This window comes from Bos mutus, chromosome 1 (assembly GCF_027580195.1).
Source record: "Bos mutus isolate GX-2022 chromosome 1, NWIPB_WYAK_1.1, whole genome shotgun sequence".
Classification (NCBI taxonomy): domain Eukaryota; kingdom Metazoa; phylum Chordata; class Mammalia; order Artiodactyla; family Bovidae; genus Bos; species Bos mutus.
The window spans coordinates 16,723,189-16,744,616 of NC_091617.1; the positions used below are offsets into that span (position 1 = coordinate 16,723,189).

The following is a 21,428-nucleotide window of genomic DNA, read 5'->3' on the forward strand; positions in this document are numbered from 1 at the left end:
TTGCATGTTGCTAGCAATTTGTACTTTAATTATACCTTTAAATATCTATCAAATCTATTTATTCTACTAGAATAAATCATTTTAGTGAAAAATTTTGGCCAAATTAAAGATTCTTTCTTTTTTACTTATTTATACTACAGGCATAATATTATTAATTTAACACAGTAGGGTGAATCTTATTTGGAAATATTAGCAAGTTTACTTATAATATGGCATGAAGTAATTTAAAATTTTAATATTATTATTATTTTCATTTTTTGAATATACTTTATCAATGGTCCACAATAGGATTCATTTTATTTCTATTACTTTTGTGTTATTATTCAGTATTAACCTTCATCTCAGAGCCTCTTTCCAGTGAGATCCAACTGGTAAAAACAGATAGACTCAAGTTCAATTTGTTTAACAACCTCATGGTTGTCATGAATAAAATTGAAATAAATAGCTAATAAGCTATCATAGTCATTTGAAGAGATAGGCTTTGAAATCAATATAATTTCATGTTTAAGTAGTATTTATACATGACAACCCCGAGGTTCAGAGAAGCTAAATAACATACCCAGGGGAATCCAGCTGCAAAATAGATAAACAAATTGAACTTGAGTCTATCTGTTTTTACCAGTTGGCTCTCACTGGAAAGAGGCTCTGTAATGAAGATTAATTAGTAGAAAAGTTAGGTTATGAGAAGTTTATCAGTTTATCAGATGAATGAATGAATAAAATGTGCTATACCTATACAGTTGAATATTCAGTTCAGTTCAGTCACTCAGTCATGACCAAATCTGCAACCCCATGGACTGCAACACACCAGACTTCCCTGTCCATCACCAGCTCCTGGGGCTTGCTCAGATTCATGTCCATCTAGTCAGTGATGCCATCCAACCATCTCACCCTCTGTCGTCCTCTTCTCCTCCCGCCTTCTATCTTTCCCAGCATCAGGGTCTTTTCCAATGTGTCAGTTCTGTGCATCAGGTGGCCAAAGTATTGGAGTTTCAGCTTCAACATTAGTCTTTCCAATGAATATTCAGGACAGATTTCCTTTAGGATTGACTGGTTGGATCTCCTTTCAGTCCAAGTGACTCTCAAGAGTCTTCTCCAACACCAAAGTTCAAAAGCATCAATTCTTCAGTGCTCAGCTTTCTTTATGGTCCAACCCTCACATCCATACACGACTACTGTAAAACCATAGCTTTGACTAGATGGACCTTTGTTGGCAAAGTAATGTCTCTGCTTTTTAGTACGCCGTCTAGGTTTGTCATAGCTATTCTTCCAAGGAGCAACAGTCAAATATTATTCAGCAATAAAAAAGAATGAAGTAATTTCTTATGGGTTTTAATAAAAGAAGTAGTATTAGGTCAAAAGATAACTTAGGATGTGATAAAGTCAGAAAATGTGTCAGCCAAACTGGAGTGACCCTTCAGAGTTGTTCCAAGATGAGGCAAGGAACATAAAACTTTATGATACATGGTGCAGCATAGAAGAACCTTGAAACATTATGCTAAGCGAGAGAAAGCAATCCCTGGGTAGGGAAGATACCCTGGAGAAGAAAATGGCAACCCACTCCAGTACTCTTGCCTAGAAAATTCCATGGACGGAGGAGCCTGGTAGGCTACAGTCCATAGGATCACAAAGAGTAGACAGGACTGAGCAACTTCACTTTCACTTTCAAGCGAGAGAAAACAATCATAAGCCCTCCTCCAGGGGATTTTCCCAACCCAGGGATCAAACCCAGTTCTCTCACACTGCAGGCAGATTTTATTGACTGAGTCACCAAGGAAACCCATTAAAATTCAAATATTGTACAACACTTTTTTGTGTGAAATTCCTAAACTAGGCAAAGCTGTAAAGATAGAAAATGTATGAGGTTGTCGAGCACAGAGGACTTTGGGGGTAAATATTGAATGATTACAAATGAAAACAGAAATTATTTTTTGAGTGATGAAAATATTTTAAAATTGACCATGATGATTTTTGTAACTATACTAAAATCAATGAATACTATACTTTAAATGAGTTTTTTAAAAAAGAAGTTTCTCAGAAAGTACTTGCTTATGGGTTTTAACAAACCCTAGTATCAGGTCAAAAGATAACTTAGGATGCGATAAACTCAGAAAATGTGTCAGCCAAACTGAAATGACCCTTCAGAGTTGTTCCAAAATGCAGCAAGGAACATAAAACTTTATATCACTGCATCAAATGGTCTTTAAATGCAGGCTGCCCTTGGTAAGGGGCTTTGTCACTGCCAAGATAGCTCTCAATGGCCAAGGAAATTTCCAGAGAGGACTTCCAGCTAAGGCTTATACTCAGGTTTATGCCAGCAAATAGAGAAATAAATCCTTTAATCTTGAAAGGATGTATGTTTGTCTAGTACATCACAAAATCCGCTACTCCATTCCCTCAAAGTTATGCTTTCTGTGATGCTACTTTGTCAATCAGACTGCTGTATCACTTTGATCACATGGATGATGTAGTTGTAGAAACAATAAGGTTTTCTTTTTGTAGAACAGTTTCCCTTTCTTTACTAAAGGAAAGCTTAGCCTTTAGTAATCTAAAGCGCTCTAGTAATCTAAAGCGCTTTAGTTATCTAAAGCTCGGCCCATATCACTGAGTTAACGTGAAAAATAGAGGAGATGATTAAAGTTTGGCAGCACAAAATCTTTGTTTTGAATTTCAAATCTACAGGGCTCCCTACAGATAAGTTTATTTATCTAAAGACACATAAGCAATGTTTTTGATTTTCGAATTATTTTACTTTTGAAATTACAGTTTCAGTTGTATTACATATTAAATTGTATAGTGTAACAGAGATAAGCTAGTCATTCTTCAAGAAAATTTTCTTTGTCTTCTGACATCACAGTGAGGCTGTATTTCCCAGATTCCCCTACAATTGGTCTGGCCATGTGGCCAAGTTCTGATCAAGGGAAAATGTATCTGTTTTGATGTATGCTGCTTCTAGACATGACCCATAGAAAAAAGTAATCTGCATTCTTTTCCCGTGTTCTTTCTCCTTGGAAGCACTGAATAAAGGATGGTGGAGCTACAAGATGAAAGGTGTCTGTTTTTTTTTTTTTTTTTTACTTTACAATATTAAAAACTACCACTTTTAGGAGAGCTGTTGTCAGGTCACAATAAGCTACTTTGAACTTCCATGCATAGGAAATAAATTTCCATTTTTGGGAGACAGTAAAATTTTATCTCAGTTTACAGTGTGTGTATGTGAACTCTAAGCCTCCAGACTCCTCTGTCCATGAGATTCTCCAGACAAGAATACCAGACTGGGTTGCCATATCCTTTTCCAATCTCAGTCTACTAGTGTTATCTTTATTAATATTGGTGACATTCAGCATTTCACTTTATGTCTGCAGAATGTTTTAAACTTTGTTTTCTTTCTTAAATATATTTAAATTTATATAATGTGACTATATTTAACTTATACTGTATATTTAATATACCCCTGTTCTCTTAAGAAAAACAGCATTAAAATCATATAGTGATTTCACCTTTTAAAAGCTATTTTGTTTTATTCATAGTCTTATTTATGATGACCAAATATCTTTTCATTATATCCCTTTCATTTGCTTATTATTTGTATATAGTCTATTAATATATTTCTTAATCTAAGAAGTTTTCAGTTTTTTAATGAATCACAATTGATGAATGCTCCTTTGAAATTTAATGTAGAAGTGAGACAAAGATTAATTTCATTGTTTTCTTTTTTTTTACTTTCAAGCGATCGAATAATTTTCTTCAAAATATCACAAAGTGCTAAGATATTCACTTCAATACCCTGTATCCACTCAGGGTCTCCTAAGCACAATAAATGAGATTTCATATCTTACCCTCTCCTACTTCCTGACCCTCCTCTTTGGGGAGGATATGAGCTGCTTCCAATACAACTCATAATAAGTTGAGACAAGTTGTTTGGCAAGATTGAAGATACATTTATAGTTTGGAGAGTAACATTTAAGATGGCCCTTGAAGATGAATCATTCTATACAGAGTAGGTAAAGAATTTGGGGCAGGAATTCTTTGGTAGTCCAATGGTTAAGAATCCTCTTCTGCTGCAGGGTATGTGAGGACATAAGTTAGATCCCTCATCCGGTAACTAGGATCCCAGATGCTGTGGGACACCTAAGCCCTCGCACTACAACTAAGCCCTTGAGGGTGCGCTAGAGCCCATGCTCAGCAATAAGAAAAGCCCATGTGCCACAATTGGAGAAAGCCCACGCACTGCAATAAAGACTTAACACAGCAAAAATAATAATAATAATAAAAGAGATGGGGCATATGTGAGGTAAGGCAAATAGGATGGGATAAGAACACTCTTCTGTGCTAACCATAGCCTGTACAAAAGCATAGAGCTGACATATTTTTTGGCATGTTCAGAGAACCAAGAATAGCACAAGGTGGCTGGGGTAGAGATGATATGTTAATGTGTGATGTATGAGATAATTTGTGAATGATTTTCACTTTCAAGCTTTAGAATTTGGATACTGCATATTAATTTCAATGTTATTACAATATTTTCCCTGTCTCTCTCTTTTCCCTTTCTAAAGAGAATTAACATCATCATATCTGTATTATTAGATACACTAGGTGAATTGTGGTTAGTATGAAAGAGATTACATTAATTCACATAAGAGATTAGGAAGATCTGAATGAGGAAATAGATAAACCAGCATATTTTGAAAATTTAGCTTCAAAATGTTTCACATGATGACCTTTCCTTTTGTTCTTTTTTTTTTTAATAAGCTACTTTTTCTTAATAGTAACTTAAAGAATATTTATTTCTTAAAGAAACATATGGGAGATACTGTCCTTGTCTATTCAGTCCCCCTTTTGTTTATGGTGACCATAAAATTTGTTGTTCTTTTGTTATTTTCAGGGTATTGGGAGAGTTATTAATAATTGAACTGGATAATAGTTGAATTATAAATAAAAATATTAATTATAAATAAACATTTAATTATAAATAAATGAATAAAATTATAAATAAAAAAATTTCCTAACTCTCCAGGGAAAATTGGATAATATATGAAAAGGATGAAAATTTTTAAAATGAATACACATAATAATAGGATGAAAGAAAGAAAATGGGATACATATTATAATGCAAGTTTCAATTACTTTTAAAATTCTATTGCCAAAGAATTTCCCGTCTAAGCTTTTATGAATTTTTAAACTGAAAAGAAGTACAATGAAATTGATAATAATTTTTCCCTTCCCTTTTTACATCTTCATTCTGTTCTTCCTAATTGTTTTCTAAATTTATCCTTTTTTTTTTCTTCACTTTATCCTTTCTTGGTTTGTTAGAACACTTAAGGGAAATATAAGTGCTCAATTTTAAGTGCTATTTTCATTTCTTAAACTTGCTGCAGTTAACTTTCTACTGAAAAATAAATTCTAATGTACTTTATTCTTAAATTAACAGTGCTATATCAGTGTATGTATAACTTGTGGTAAGTTGTCTCAGTTATTTTTGGAAAGACCACATTATACATAAAGAAGATGTTCATATGTATGTTAATTTATACATAACATTAATTATATAAGATGATATAAATGTTCAAGTTTGGATGTTTACACTGCTAGATTTTTTCACTTTGAAAATATTCTGGAGTTACCAGAGCTTTGAATCTTATCTTTTTTTTTTTTTTTTTACTTTGAGTTAATCTCAGAGTACTAAAAGTGAAAATGAAAGTCACTCAGTCAAGTCCATACTCTTTGCGACCCCATGGACCATACAGTCCATGGAATTCTCCAGGCCAGAATGCTGTGGTGGGTAACCTTTCCCTAGAGTACTAAAAAACACTCACCAATTCAAATTCGTAACATAGAAAATCTACAAATATGGAATAGAAACTTTTTTAAGTCAGTACTAATGTGACCAGAACGTTTAACTAATATGGTAAATCATTAGCCCTCTAGAAGATCTATATTTAAGCACATGGTAGATGGCCATGCATTTGGTACTAGATTAAGATGTGAAGTGAATGATTTATTCTAGTCACTGAAAAATTTAAATATTAAAGACTTTATTTAGAAACAGCATATAGCCATTATTTGTATAAGTTAGTAGGATTAAATACAAGGTTACATCTCTCTGATAAGAAAAATAATATTCAGGTTTGACTTTCTGAGGGGAATCCTGCTAACTCAGTACAAACTGTCATATGATGACAATAGCCAAAATATAAACAAATACAATATGAAGCCTAGGGAGAAGAATCATGTATACTTGACATGATTCAGTAAGAATCATGTACTAGAATATTCTAGCAATGTTAGTTACTTTAGAATACATTGACACTTCTCCTACACAGCTATTCTTATTTTTATAATAAATTGTTATTGAGATTCTTATTTTTCAAATAGGTGAATGACCACTGAAGCCTAGAACCTATGCAATCACATATTTAATTATTTCCAAAAATAAATCTAATTCTTTATTAATTTTTATTGGTCATAAATTCTAGAATTGTAGAAGAATGAAATGTGTGCATGTGACAACTATTCATCATACATAATACTTCAGCTATATAAAAAATGAATATAGAAATTCACACTTAATGTTAATACAGCTATTTTAGTTTGCATACAAATAATGAACTATTTCTATTTAACATGGATTTTGCGTGCCATTTTCCACTTTATAGCAAAAAGAAAATATAACTCATATTTCATCTTTATTTAAGTTGTTACCACTTGACTTTTGGTTTTATCAAATTATTTAAGAGGATAAATTAGTTCAGACTATGGGGTTGCACAGAGTCAGACACGACAGAAGCGACTTAGCAGCAGCAGCAGCAACATGAATTTATTGAGTCTTATGGTATTTTTATATACAAACTTCAAGAAGGCTTATAAAAATCCTACACTTGACTAGGAAGGTAATCTGAAAATCCTAGGAAGATGTCCAGGTATGGTGGTGAAATAATCTTTTTTTTTATTTCTCTCTTGATACCTGCTTCACTTAATTCACAATATTGTACTTATGGAAGAATACTCCAACTGCAATCTTCATGACTGTTTGAATATCTTTCAGTTTGGGGATAACTAAAGAAGCTTTCATATAAAAGCTATTCAACCAATTATGAATATTACAAAGATATATATATATATATTATTTGGGCTTCCTTTATATATATATATAATTTTATATATTATAAAATTATAATATATAAGAATTACAATAATTAATAATTTGTTAATATATATAAATTTGGAGAAGGCAATGGCACCCCACTCCAGTACTCTTGCCTGGAAAATCCCATGGATGGAGGAGCCTGGTAGGCTGCAGTCCATGGGGTCGCTAGGAGTTGGACACGACTGAGCGACTTCACTTTCCTTTTTCATTTTCATGCATTGGAGAAGGAAATGGCAACCCACTCCAGTGTTCTTGCCTGGAGAATCCCAGGGATAGGGGAGCCTGGTGGGCTGCCATCTCTAGGGTAACACAGAGTCGAACACGACTGAAGTGACTTAGCATAGCATAGCATAGCATATATAAATTTATATATACTTATATAATTATATACAAGTATATGTAGTTATAAAATAAATTATAGCATACATAGAATTATATATATATAATATATAATTATATATTAATAATTATTGTATTGAATATTAAATATGTATTTTATATAATATCTAGAAATCTTTAAAAATACCATTTAATAGAATACTATTCTAATATAATACTACTTTTCAATAGTATTCTGTAATTCTATAAAATTTTGTAAAAATGTGATGTAGAATTGCTATTAAATTGTGCAAAATGTCAAAGAACAGATCAATAAAAGGTGTCATATGTATTGCAGCATATAGACCAGTGGTAGCATAATGCAGGATTCCATGATCAGCATTAGTATCCAATTTCCTGTTATAATAAGGAAGATTATAGAAGTAGTTAATATTACATGACATTTTCACATTTTAAAAATCTTTAAAAAAATATCCCGTAATGGCACTTCATCCTAAAAGTAGAAAAAAGAAACCATTTTCACATGGTTAAGAGAAACTGAAATTCAAAAACACAGATGCAACTCAATGTTCATAGTAGCATTATATACAATTGCCAAGGTATGAAAGCAACCGAAGTGTCCTACAGATGATTGGATAAAGAAGATGTGGTATATGCATGCAATGAAACATTACTCAGCCATTAAAAAAAGAAGGAGATTTTTGCCATTTGCAGCAACATGAGTGGACCTGGTGGGTATTAAGCTTAGTGAAATAAGTCAGACAAAGAAATATAAATACTGCATGAGATTATTTATATATGAAGTCTAAAAAATACAACAAACTAGTGAATATGACAGAAAAGAAACCGACTCCCAGATATAGGGAACAAACCAGAGGTTACCAGTGGAGAGGTGGGGAGGAGGAATATAGGGATGGGAAAGTGTGAGACACTAACCACTGGGTAAAAGATAGGCCCAAAGATATATTGCAATGTGGGGGTTATAGCCAATATTTTGTAATAACTGTGGAAAATAACTTTTTAAAATTGTATAAAAACTTAGCTTCATTTCCCCTTTGGGGGTAAAAAATGAGTAAACTGATAATGTCATAGAGTAAAGATGTGTGAGACATGTTTCAAATAGAAATACAGAAAAAATGCTTAGGAAAATTTGGGAGAATTCTAAAAGTACACAGTGTGTTTTAGCAGTTCAGCACATGAAATCTTAGATGCCAAATCACAAAATGCAGCAGAATTTTGTTTGCTTTTATTGCCATCATCTCCTAAGCAAAGCATGCAACGAAAAAAGCCATTTACTTAAAAAAAAATCAGATATCAAAATAAAATCTTAGTTATTAATTTAAAGTTATTCTTTTTTGCATAGCTTGAATATTATGGCTGAAGTTCAGTACTAAGGGACTTCTCTTTTATAACTAGTCTAAATGTTAAGAATTAGAACTTCACTAGCTTGAAGCTTATTTCAGAGGGAGTTTAAAAAGAGTTTCACAAATCATTTTCTTAGTTTCAACCAAACCTTGAAGGCTTGGATTTAATTGAAAATGTTAAAGTTTCATTTCAGGCTTCAGAGATCAAATCTTTTGAGAAAAGAAGGGCAATTTAAAGACAATTACGTTCTTTGGAATGTAATATGAAATCATCCTTATTTTCAAGTTAAGGATTTCCATGTAAAGATCACCTCTAGATTATGGCTGGTGAATAGTACATTGCTGCCATGAACACCTGTTCAGTTCAGTTCAGTCGCTCAGTCGTGTCCGACTCTTTGCGAACACCTGTGGGTACCTTTAGAGTAGCTATAAGTTAACTAGTTCCCTACCTCCTGCTGGTTCTCTAATGAAGAATGATGCTTTGCCTAAATTTAAAGGGACTCGATGTTCTGGCTCTTTTGAAATTGATCCAAGCATAGATTAATTTCTCTCTATGGCACCACTGTGGTGTTGTGGTATGTCTTAGATACATAATCAGAAGGCTGACGTTCCAGGCTGGTTATGCTAATGTAGAGGCTGTTTTATCTTACACATCTTTTTAGACCATGTGAGTCTCATTATCTTTAAATCTTATAAGGATGATATTTCTACTATTTGTTCTTTAATGGGGCCTGTATATTTTTAGTCTTCTTTGTCTTCAGAGGGTAGTTTTAAGAATAAACTGGAATTATCTATACCATAACAGTTGGTAATATACAGTGTTGTACAGCTGTTTAAAAATTTATTTTTTTCTGAGGTACATAGAAGCTATAAAATTCAGGGATGGCCAATGATTGTAGACTAATTCTATAATCTACAGATTACTACAATCTACTAATTCTACAGTCTACAGATTGTAGACTGCATGATGGCTAATTTTCTGGGTCATCTTGGCTGGGCTATGGTGTCCAATGTGCACACTAACATTGTTCTGGGTGTTTCTGTCAGAGTGCTTTGGGATGAGATTAATAGATAAATTGTTGGACATGGCATAAAGCAAATTGCCCTCCATCATATTAGGTGTGAGATGTGAATAGAAAAACATCTGACCTCCCCTGATCAGTCACTTCTGCAACAGAAGGCCTTTGGACTTGAACTTAAGACTCAGCAACTCCTTGATCTCTAGTCTGCTGTCCCAACCTGCAGATTTTGAACTTGCCAACCTCCATGATTGTGTGAACAGTTCCTTAAATTAAATCTCTTTCTCTCTTTATATGCCTATTCCATTTGTTCTGTTTCTCTGGGGAACCCTAACACACAGCAGAAAACCTACATATTAAAATGAGAGAAATTTAGAAATTATATTTATATATTATCAAAGCCTATTATTTAAAAACAATATCACCTTTCACAACTTAGGTTTTGTTTTGGCTTGGCCTTTGTTTATTTATGGTGGATCAGTTCAGTTCAGTTGCTCAGTCATATCTGACTCTTGAGACCCCATAGACTGCAGCACACCAGGCTTCCCTGTCCATCACCAAATCCCAGAGCTTGCTCAAACTCATGTCCATAGTGTTGGTGATGTCATCCAACCATCTCATCCTCTGTCATACCCTTCTCCTCCTGCCTTCAATTTTTCCCAGCATCAGGGTCTTTTCCAATAAGTCATTCTTCACATCAGGTGGTCAAAGTACTGGAGCTTCAGTTCTTTCAATGAATATTCAGGACCAATCTCCTTTAGAATTGACTGGTTTGATTTTCTTGCTGTCCAAGGGACTTTCAAGAGTCTTCTCCAAAACCATAGTTCAAAACCATCAATTATTTGGCCCTCAGCTTTCTTTCTGGTCTTTTATTTATGGTGGATGGTAGACATTCGCTTGTTTATATTAAGTAAACATATTTATTTATTGTGGGTGGTAGATGATATCCATCATCTCAAAATAGCTGCGGTCTTAGTGTATGGCTCTTCATCAAAATAGGTCACAACTCCTACCCTAAGACAAAGTTCCTCCTCTTCACTCAAGTTTTAATAAGATCACTCATAAAAGCATTGTCTCTACTATTCTGGATAACTTGAAACATTCCTTACAGAGAAAAGTGGTCTGTTTACTCCTTTACCTTTCTTTCATGAGACTTAGACATCGTTATAGTCCTTGAGAGGTCATTACCCCTGTTCTCAACTAATTTTTATGTTCTCTTATTTTCTCATCCCTTGATAAAACTGAATCTCCCATCCCTTGAAGGCTCCCAATATCAATTCCCCTCCAGCTCTTTCTCTTCACTGCTTGGAACACTTGTGCCTTTGTAAATAAAACTGACCAATCACTCTCTATCTTTTCCACAGCTTTGTCACCTGCCTGCTTTGACTATCATTTGGTTCCCCCTGAGAACACATTCTCCTATGGCCCTCCACTATGGAATTACTTCCATCATATTTCTTGTTTCTGAATCTGTTGTATGTACATGTTTTTGTGAGTTTCAGGCAATCTGGCTGTAAGACGCTTTGTCTTCTTTAATCCAGGTAATAACCTTCATTTCATAACATCTTGCTGATAGGAACTTTTTCTGTCATTACTACAAATGCCTGTGATAATTTAAAGATAGTTTAATATCCCATTTTGGCAGGTCTATCAGAAAACCATTCTCAAAACTTAAAGACTGCTTGAATTGAAATGCCCATCATACCCTACATCTGGAAGAATTTAGGAAATATAATCTCTTATATCTCATGCATTGCCATCCTTCTAATTTATTTATTTTTTCCTAATTTCACTGCTTTTGCACTTACTCATTAACATCCCATCCCCTTCAACCCTTTATCCTTGCCATAAAATATCAGGCTTAGCTAAAATTCTGAGTCAGTGCAACAATGCATCTTTTTTTGTTACTAACCCTGGAAGCTAAGCCCTATTGGAGGGAAGTATACAGTTAGGTGTATGTTGGTCATTCAGTCATGTCCAGCTCTTTGCGACCCCACGTACTGTAGCCTGCCAGGCTTCTCTGTCCATGGGATTCTCCAGACAGGAATACTGGAGTGGGTTGCCATTTCCTTTTCCATACAGGTACGTAGACTTGCAAAAATAAAATAAAATAAAATACATGAACTCAAAATATAGTCAGAATCTTGACACCACCACGATTTCTTTTGTTTTATCTTTTAAATATACAGCCTCTGATTTTCATCAAGACTGTCTTCCAATTATTAACCATTCTCTTCAATACTTTAACAATTACCTTACCTCATACCTAGAGAAAATGAAGCCTTAAATGATAACTATCACAATAAAAAAATTCAGTTTCACTTAAATAAATATTTTCTTTCTCTTAGCCTTGGAAGATAAAGATTACTTTATGTTTAAAGCTAATTGAAATTTTCAATATATCCATTTCACCTCTTTCTGTATTAAAGTATGTTCAAGTCTCTATCCTTAAAAAGAAACAAATAAAAAGCAAAATAAAAAGTAAATTGTGCCTTTATCCCCAAAGTCCTCTCACTGCTGTTCTTTTATTATTCTCATCCATCTTTTTTAAAATCTATATGTACATTTCTTGTTCTCAACTCTTCATTTTTCATGGATGCTCTAAACCTCACTCCCGCATCACTTTACTAACAATTTTATTAAAGTTACCAATATTTACTCACAATCAAACTGGATTACATTTTCAACTCATCATTCTAGACTTTTTATGCACTTGAAACTATTCATTTAATCCTCTTTCTCTAGGTAAACAAATACATTTAAAGGTAATACCTTAGTGAAAAGTAATTTGCCTGACACTAAAGGTATAGAAAAGGAGTACATCGAGGCTGTATATTGTCACCCTGCTTATTTAACTTCTATGCAGAGTAAATCATGAGAATCGCTGGGCTGGAAGAAGCACAAGCTGGAATCAAGATTGCCAGGAGAAATATCAATAACCTCAGATATGCAGAAGACCCCACCGTTATGGCAGAAAGTGAAGAGGAACTGGGATGATTTGGGAGAATAGCATTGAAACATGTATAATATCATATATGAAGCGAGTCGCCAGTCCAGGTTCGATGCATGATACTGGATGCTTGGGGCTGGTGCACTGGGATGACCCGGGGGGATGGTACGGGGAGGGAGGAGGGAGGAGGGTTCAGGATGGGGAACACATGTATACCTGTGGCAGATTCATTTTGATGTATGGCAAAACCAATACAATATTGTAAAGTTAAAAATAAACTAAAATAAAATAAAAAATAAATAAAAAGCCTCTTGATGAAAATGAAAGTGGAGAGTGAAAAAGTTGGCTTAAAGCTCAACATTCAGAAAACGAAGATCATGGCATCTGGTCCCATCACTTCATGGGAAATAGATGGGGAAACAGTGGAAACAGTGTCAGACTTTACTTTTGGGGGCTCCAAAATCACTGCAGATGGTGATTGCAGCCATGAAATTAAAAGACGCTTACTCCTTGGAAGAAAAGTTATGACCAACCTAGATAGCATATTCAAAAGCAGAGACATTACTTTGCCAACAAAGGTCCATCTAGTCAAGGCTATGGTTTTTCCTGTGGTCATGTATGGATGTGAGAGTTGGACTGTGAAGAAAGCTGACCGCCGAAGAATTGATGCTTTTGAACTGTGGTGTTGGAGAAGACTCTTGAGAGTCCCTTGGACTGCAAGGAGATCCAACCAGTCCATTCTGAAGAGATCAGCCCTGGGATTTCTTTGGAAGGAATGATGCTAAAGCTGAAACTCCAGTACTTTGGCCACCTCATGCGAAGAGTTGACTCATTGGAAAAGACTCTGATGCTGGGAGGGATTGGGGGCAAAAGGAGAAGGGAACGACAGAGGATGAGATGGCTGGATGGCATCACTGACTCGATGGACGTGAGTCTGAGTGAACTCCAGTAGTTGGTGATGGACAGGAGGCCTGGCGTGCTATGATTCATGGGGTCGCAAAGAGTCGGACATGACTGAGTGACTGAACTGACTGAAAGGTAAAACTTTAGTTTTTGTTACACTTTACAGGTTATTACCAGGTTAATATTCAATTTCCTGTAAAACCCTATGTATATGACACATCTATTTCTTTGTTTTTTCATAATTGTCTATTAATCATGGCTATTATTTATAATTATTATATATTTATTTATACTTATTATTTGTAACTATTTATTAAATTATTTTGCTTCTTAACAGTGAGTTCCTTGAAGGAAAGAGATATTTTATTTAATTTTGTAGCTTCAAAAATTTTTAATGATATTCAGTGGGTACTACATACATTTTCATTAAATAAACGATTAAGATATGAATGAGCTAAAAACTAAAGGATCTTTTTACTAGACACATTGCAGTTAATTTAAAGACCTTCTTACATGAAAAATGTGTTTTAACCTCAACGTACATGGTAAAAAGGACAGTGAAGTATATTCTTGGGCATACCCAATGGATGAAGTGAGGACTGATACTAGTCCTCAAAGAAAGATTAGGTAATGCTCTAGGAGTGAAATCTCTCAAGAAACAGAAGAGCAGTAGATGATAACCTCTTCACAATTGCTCTGATACTACTTAAATCATAAAATTGAATCCCATTGGCAACATGATGTAATGCTTAAACTTTGCCCATCACTTTGCCTTTTTCCTCCTTGTCTCCCTCTTTTCTTTCTTTTTTCTTTCAAAGTATAGTACAATAAACTTTATACACCATGGCATTGCATCCGGTTATGGATATTCTGAGAAGCAGGATGGACCTGCCACCCAAAACTGTTTCAGAAATCAAGACTGATATCTTGCTATGAAGATATCAAGATACACATAAAACAGAAGTGTGTGGAAAAGTTTATTAATCATATAATAAGGCACCTGAGGAAGAAGTCACACTTTTCAAGCTAGTCTGAAAAATGGCTTGGGAGAAGAAGGATTAGAGCCTAATTTCGGATTTTTATTGAGATTTGGGCACAGAGCTGGGGTGAGGGTCCCAGTTGTTCATGGGCTTGCATGTTTTGAATATCCCACCAGCCTCAAAAAGGGAGCTTTCTGACTTTCTTCTCATCTTGGCCAGAAATGAGGCAGAGGGAAGAGCGAGCAGTAACATTTAGAAGATGTCAGCAGTCAAGCACCCAAAAATGGAGGCAGCCTCTTTAGTATATACACTCAATACTGCACATTCTGAAACAAAACCAGGCCTAACAATAAAAATAGCAATAACTCTTTCTATTATCCAACATTTAATCTATACTCAAATCTTTGTGATTGTCTCAATTTTTTAAATACTTAATCTATTAAAAAGTTAGGATCTGATAAAGTCTAAAAATTGTATCCTTATGTCTTTTAAGCCTATTTTATGCTTATATAGACCTCAGCCTTTATGTCTGTCATAGAATTCTTAATGATGTCAAATGGCCAGTAAAATGTCCCATTGTCTAAATTTTTCTAATTGTTTTGTTGTGCTGTCATTTAATGTATTAGTTTGACTCTGTTATTTCTGTAAACTGTAAATTACAGGTAGAAGCTTGAAGAGATGTGAGTTCAACTTTACAGCCAGAATATTACATAGCACTTTATACAGTTCAGCCGCTCAGCCGGGTCCAACCCTTTGCAACCCCATGGACTACAGCACACCAGCCTTCCCTGTCCACCACCAACTCCTGGAGTTTGCTCAAACTCAAGTCCATCAAGTCAGTGATGCCATCCAATCATCTCATCCTCTGTCATCCCCTTCTCCTGCCTTCAATCTTTCACAGCATCAGGGTTTTTTCCAATGAGTTAGCTCTTTGCATCAGATTGCCAAAGTATTGGAGATTCAGCTTCATCATCAGTCATTCCAATGAATATTCAGTACCAATCTCCTTTAGAAATAACTGGTTGATCTTATTCTTGTCCAAGGGACTCTCAAGAGTCTTCTCCAACACCACAGTTCAAAAGCATCCATTCTTCGGCACTCAGCTTTCTTTACGGTCCAACTCTCACATATGACATCAAGTCATGAACACATGGTATCTGCTTACTCCACTTTAAGTTATACTATAATTAACTGATTGGTGGAAATGTTAAGACCTCTCCATTGTAACTTGAACTTTTGATTCTGTAATCTTCATTTAATCTGTGGAATGTAATTTGGCATAATGCAAATATCCATATTTCCACACTAATCTAACAAAAGTGTTCTTGATAAAATTTTTAGTCATTTTGATGTGACTAAAACAATGGACAAATTTTACCTATTGCTTAATCAAACCACAGCTTTTGACAGAGTTTCTCTTTTCTTCTTGTGGCAAATTCTTCACTTGTCTTTCATAGTACTATTCTTGCTTGATAATCACTTTTTCATCTCTACCCTCTCTCCAGACACTTTTCTGGTTTGTACAGTTCTTCTTAACTCCTAAACATTTGAGGATCCTATGAACTCTGACAAATTTTGAGATTCAATAATATATATATAATAAAAAAAATTTTGTTGCAGGAAGTGCATGAATTTTTACAAACTCAAAAACCAGGGATTCTGAAAATAGACAAGCTGAGGATGTTATACCTGAGTAAGATCAAAGAATGAATATTTACAGGGCTGTTTAAAAATACTGACAGGAGGATACGATCACAAAGAAAGGGAACCAGTTCACCAAGAGCATGTCATGTCAGATTAGCCTTGTTTCTTTCACTGACAGAGTTACTGAACTAAAACAGATTTTTATCAAAGCATTTGAGAATGACTTTCAATGATATCCTTTAGAGCAAGGAAAAGAAAAAATACATATCTAGGAAAAGATAACTAGAGGATTAGCAAATGGTAGGACAAACAATCAAAGAATTACATTAATGAAAACTTGTCCATTAAGAGATTTCTGTCTGGTGGATCCTGAATCAACAAATGAAATGCAAAAACAAAAGATGAAATTACAGGATCCTAATAGCTCTGGAGCTTTCTTTCTTCTATCTAGAACAATGATTTTCGATTGGAGATTATTTTGCTCACATGGGGTATTTGGTAATACCTGATAACATTTTGGTTTGTCACAACAGGAGTTACTGCTGGAATACTGTGGCTAGAGGCCAGGGATGCTACTAAACATCCCCACAATGTACAGGACAGACTTCTAAAACAAGGAATTATCCAGTCCTGCAACATCATTATTGCTATGATAGAGAATCATGATCCAGTACTCAGTTCAGCAAGACATATACTAAAATGGGAATGACACAGAGAAGATTAGCAAGGAAGCTGTGCAAGGATGACACACAATTTGTGAAGCAGTCTATATTTTTTTAATAAATAAATAATCCTGATCTGTACTCACTCCCTTGTGATCTCATCAATCCCAAGGCATTGAATATTAAAATCTAATGGCTCACTCAGAGAAGGCAATGGCACCCCACTCCAGTACTCTTGCCTGGAAAATCCCATGGACGGAGGAGCCTGAAAGGCTGCAGTCCATGGGGTCTCTGAGGGTCGGACATGACTGAGCGACTTCCCTTTCACTTTTCACTTTCATGCACTGGAGAAGGAAATGGCAATCCACTCCAGTGTTCTTGCCTGGAGAATGCCAGGGATGGTGGAGCCTGGTGGGCTGCCGTCTATGGGATGGCACAGAGTCAGACATGACTCAAGTGACTTAGTAGTAGTAATGGCTCACTAGACAGCATATTAAAAAGTAGAGACATTATTTTACCAACAAAGGTCCATCTAGTCAAAGCTATGGTTTTTCCAGGAGTCACGTATGGATGTGAGAGTTGGACTATAAATAAAGTTGAGCACCAAAGTATTGATGCTTTTGAATTGTGGTGTTGGAGAAGACTCTTGAGAGTCCCTTGGACTGCAAGGAGATCTAACCAGTCAATCCTAAAGGAAATCAGTCCTGAATATTCACTGGACAGACTAATGCTGAAGCTGAAACTCCAAAGCTTTGGCCACCTGATGTGAAGAGCTGACTCATTGGAAAAGACCCTGATGCTGGGAAAGATTGAAGGTGGGAGGAGAAGGGGATGACAGAAAATGAGATGGTTGGATGGCCTCACTGATGTGATGGACATGAGTTTGAGTACATTCCAGGAGTTGGTGATGGACAGGGAAGCCTGACGTCCTGCTGTCTGTGGGGTCACAAAAGGATGGACAGGACTGAGCAACTGAACTGAACTGAATGACTTTCAAATTTAATTTCCCTCATTCTGACTCATAAGTCTATTGCCCACTATCTGTCTCAGTTTATATGACTAATAAATATTTCAAATTTAATATGTATTAAAGGAAGTTCTAATTCCCTCTGAACACATCCTACCCAAACCCTTCCCAATTTTAGTTAATGGCAATATATTTTAAAGCAAAAACCAAGAAACAAAAAGGGTCATGCTTGATTCTCTTCCATTCAACTCCATGTGTTTGATCAGTATTTACTGTTAGTTCAACCTCTCAAGTCAAATCAGTTTTCGTCACATTCTCTGGTTCAAGCCATTATCATTTCTTTTTTTAGATTATAGCAGTAGTTAGCATTTGAGTACCATGTTTTGAACCTCAAATATTTTATGGGTTTCCATTTCTAAATCACCTGGTATGTTTTAACTCTTCTCAACTTCCAATATATAAGCCATAATTCTATTCATTTTATTTATTTAAAATGTGTCATAGATGTGACATCTTTTTTATTCATCAATTGAGGGAAGATTTAATTAGTTTACCTGAATGTAACAGAGTGTTAAGTACACAGTAAGTGGTTAATAGGTTAGTATTTTCTAACAGTGAATATGACAGTAAACTCAGTATCCCCCCTACAATTCTACAGCACAAATTAATGTTTAAAGTCAAAATAAGACTCCTCTGTTTAGAAATAAATGTGTTAAAATATTAAATTATTTGGGTAAAATTATGCTAAGTTGAATTCAGTATGCACATCAATATTTAAGAAAAATTATTATAGATCAACTTATATGCTGTTCTAATTTACTTTAACAATCAATTATCAGCAAGAAAATATTTTAGACATTTTGAATATTTGTCAATGAACTAAATAACATACAACTTATAAAGGTTTATTTGTGTTTATTAGTTAAAGCTGATCATGTGTAACTTTAATTAAAAGTGGGAAATGTGTTTTTTTAATGCAGCAGGGTAATTGGAAAAGATAAAAAGAAAGTTTGATAATAAAGTGTGTCCCTTTTTCTTACCCTGAGACAAATGCATACTATTATGAATCGTACTTCCTCTATTTCATTTTAATGGAAAATATGGCCTCAGTGTCTCTGTAGTTCCCCTAATATTAAGGACTTTTCCTTCTATTAAATGTATTGCATTCTGAGGCAAGTAATTATTTCTATTACTTGTATAATAGCTGATCTCATTAATGATTAGGTTATTGCCAAATTCAATTTATGCTTTTTAAAAACATGCAGCCAAATTCTTCATGATCATTCATTTTTAAAGTATACCATTTGACATCTCTTCCTGCAGCAAATTCCTAAATTTAAAGCTTTATTTACACAAACACATTTAGATTTTATAGATATAATAAAATAAATACATATTAAAAGATTGATCATATGTAAAAAACTGTTTAGAAGAAAATTATCAAGACATCATGCTGAATTATGTCTATCAAAGTAAACAGATCTTTCATCAAATGCAATACTTTGACACAGTAATTTATCACTATTTTATTATTTAAAAATATTCTATTTATTTACTGAATATGCAAATGCTAAGACTATATATGAAGTGAAGTGAGAGTTGCTTCAGTTCAGTTCAGTTCAGTCACTCAGTCGTGTCCAACTCTTTGCAACCCCATGAACTGCAGCACGCCAAGCCTCCCTGTCCATCACCAACTCCCAGAGTTCACTCAGACTCACATCCATCGAGTCAGTGTTGCCATCCAGCCATCTCATCCTCTGTCGTCCCCTTCTCCTCCTGCCCCCAATCCCTCCCAGCATCAGAGTCTTTTCCAATGAGTCAACTCTTCGCATGAGGTGGCCAAAGTACTGGAGTTTCAGCTTTAGCATCATTCCTTCCAAAGAAATTTTTTGTATCCAACTTTTTGTGACCCCATAAACTGTAGCCTGTCAGGCTCCTCTGTCCATGGAATTCTCCAGGCCAGAATACTAGAATCAGTAGCTGTTCCTTCTCCAGGGGATCTTCCCAACCCAGAGACTGAACCCAGGTCTCCCACATTGCAGGTGGATTCTTTACCAGCTGAGACACAAGGGAAGGCCAACAATACTGGAGTCGGTAGCTTATCCCTTCTCCAACAGATCTTCTCAACTCAGGAGTCAAACCGAGGTCTCTGGGATTGCAGGAAGCCCCACTTGAAAAAGCATCAGATAATAAATTTATTGATCATGTTTCAAATTGAGCTAAATCTTGTTACATGATATATTAGTTTCCTAGTGCCACTATAGGAAACTACCACTAGCTAAGTGTCTTAAAATAGAAACTCACTCTTTCATAATTCAGGAAGCCAGAAATATGAAATAAAAATGTCTTTAGTGATAGTTTCTTCTAGAGGTTCAAAGGGAAATTCTATTTTGTTTCTGTCTTCTATCTTCTGGCAGTTTCTGGCAATCCTTGGCATTCCATGGTTTGTAGATCACTCCAGTCCCTGTCTTCATCTTCATATGGCCTTTCTCCTTGGGTGTCTCTGTGTTTCCTAAGCTACCCACCCCACTTACAACATCACCAGTCAATTGTGTTTAGGGGCTTGGCAACCCACTCAAGTACTCTTGCCTGGAAAATCCCATGTATGGAGGAGCTTGGTGCAGGCTACTGTCCACGGGGTCGCAAAGAGTTGGGCATGACTGAGTGACTTCACTTTCACTTTAATCTAATATGACAACATCTTAAATAATTACAGCTGTAAAGTCTCTATATCTGAAAAGGTCAAAATCTGAGATTCTGGGTAGACGTGAATTTGGGGAGACTCTTAAGTATATGGAGACACTATTTTATCCAGCCTAGTTTTCCCTTCCCCAAATTCATGTCTGTCCTATATGCAAAATGCATTCACCCCATCCCAACATCCCATCAAATCCTAACTTGTTTCAGCATTAACTCGGAATCTGAAATCTTCTCTGCCCTTGGAATCATTCTTCCCTTTCCTGGATCACATGTTTACAGCTGAGTTGCTCTATTCTATCTCCTGCTTGTAGAACCCCCATGCTCCCACTCCACTGCAGATGTTAATTGCAGATCCTGTGCTTCTGACCAATTGGCTATAAATCTGAGGTTCTCATCAGCTCTTTCTTAGGTTAGATTACTTTTCTAGAGAGGCTCCTGGAACTCAGACAAACACTTATATTTGATTGCTGTTTTTTTTTAAAGGATGTGATAAAGTATACAGCTGAACAGCCAGATGAAAAGATACACAGCTCAAGGTCTGGGAGGAGTCAGAGCACAGGAGTCTCTGTCCCTCTGGAAATAGAGGGCATCACCTTCCTTGTACTTGGCGTGTTTACCAATCTGGAATTTCCCAAACTCCATACTTGGGAATTTTTATAGTGGTCTCATCACATAGGCATAATTGATCATTAACTCTATTTCTAGCTTTTCTCCTTTCTCATGAGAATGGTGGGAGGAACAGAGGATCCCAAG

General features: G+C 35.3%; 1 non-coding gene across 1 annotated transcript; it reads left to right on the plus strand.

Annotated features, from left to right (window-relative positions):
• The first annotated feature begins 17,016 nt into the window (after positions 1 to 17,016).
• LOC138989429 (U6 spliceosomal RNA) lies at positions 17,017 to 17,122 on the plus strand. Its single transcript, XR_011465733.1, has one exon. It is a non-coding gene; the product is annotated as a U6 spliceosomal RNA (small nuclear RNA).
• Positions 17,123 to 21,428: the final 4,306 nt, after the last annotated feature.